This window comes from Penaeus monodon, chromosome 23 (assembly GCF_015228065.2).
Source record: "Penaeus monodon isolate SGIC_2016 chromosome 23, NSTDA_Pmon_1, whole genome shotgun sequence".
NCBI lineage: Eukaryota > Metazoa > Arthropoda > Malacostraca > Decapoda > Penaeidae > Penaeus > Penaeus monodon.
The window spans coordinates 39,797,072-39,798,574 of NC_051408.1; the positions used below are offsets into that span (position 1 = coordinate 39,797,072).

The 1,503-nt window shown below is 41.1% G+C and overlaps 1 pseudogene; it reads left to right on the top strand.

Moving 5' to 3' along the window:
* Positions 1 to 396: 396 nt before the first annotated feature.
* Positions 397 to 1,183, top strand: LOC119588041 (annotated as a pseudogene).
* Positions 1,184 to 1,503: the final 320 nt, after the last annotated feature.

The window sequence follows — 1,503 nt, forward strand, 5'->3', positions numbered from 1 at the left end:
TAATTAATTTCGCGTGCGTGTCTCGATTATCGTCTAATAAACCAGGCGATACGTGTGTCTTCGTGTGTGTCTCTCTCCCAGTCTATCCAAATTTATCTTTCTCTTGCTAAAAGATAGATCATATGATCTACTGTAAATCCAAATTCTTCTACCTATCTCTGTGCTATATATAATCAAATTCTACTCTATCATCTAAACAGATACTTCCTACGTTGAATAAAAACAGGAAAAAATAGATGGCATTTTCCAGTCAGTGGGGTACCAACACAGGATACTTGGCACCGCACGCAGCCTTGCTGAAGGAGCAGTCGACCAAGTATAAATATTCTCGAGTCAGCATGCAGCGCTACAATTCTTTCCCTACTGTCTCCACTGAACAATAGCAGGAAACTTAAAATGGCAGGTCCTCTGGTATGTGAACAACTGTGTGTACAGATAGTTACAATAAACATTGTAACTATAAGTGTTTTTTTTTCACTTTATTTAAATGCAACTTTTTCGAGAGAAAATCTTGTAAAATTAGTTAATCTCCTTTTTGATTTACTACATGTAGTACCGAGACTGAATAATCCTATTAAGTGTTTTTATTTTTACTGTTCTTGTTATTTCTTTTACATTCTTTAACTATACATTAACATGGGCGTGAAACTATACATATTCTTAGATATGCACGCGAATACAATATTCCTACCATCTTGTAGGTAAAGGCGTCTGTCCTGCTGGGAGTGGTGTGTGGAGATGTGGCTGATGGAAGTTATGCTTCCCGTGGTGGAAGCTTTGGAGGAGGAGCTGTTGGAGGCGCCATCTTCGGAGGAGCTGGAGGTTTCGTAGGAGGCAATTTGATTGGAGGAGGTGGAGCAGGTGTTGGGGGAGGTAGCTTCATCGGAGGAGGCGGAGGCCATGGCAGCTTCGGCGGAGGCTGAGTTGACGTAGGTCACCTCGTTGGACACGGTGTGCTCCCTGCTGACGGCTACTCCAGAGGTGTTATTGGAGGCCACGGTGGAAGCGCTCGAGGTTTCATCGGAGGTGGAAGTTCTTTCGGAAGCTCCGGTGTGGGAGGTTCCTTCAGAGGAGTCAGCTCAGTAGGAAGCTCCTTTGGAGGTTTCAGTGTGGGAGGTTCCTTCGGAGGCCCCGTTGGCGGAGTATCATCCCGACGCGTTAGTCGAGGATACGGCCGATAACCATACTCTTATAAAAATAGGGATACAATTAACAAACAAATAGATATCTTCCTATAATTAATTATGTATCAATCCCTATATTTCCTGTCATTACTGAATATGAAATGAAATTATTTGATTACAGTTATTTCAGTTTATCACAATTCAACACCTAATTATACAATTGGTGAAACCTGTGATACCATCAATAATAGCTCTATCATACGGAATGGAATATGGAAAAAAGTTATTCATTCAAGCTTGTACTTAAATATCGTAATTTAACTTTATGTCTGAAGATTATCAGTGAGACACTGCGATTCAACGATGATAAACAACCCTA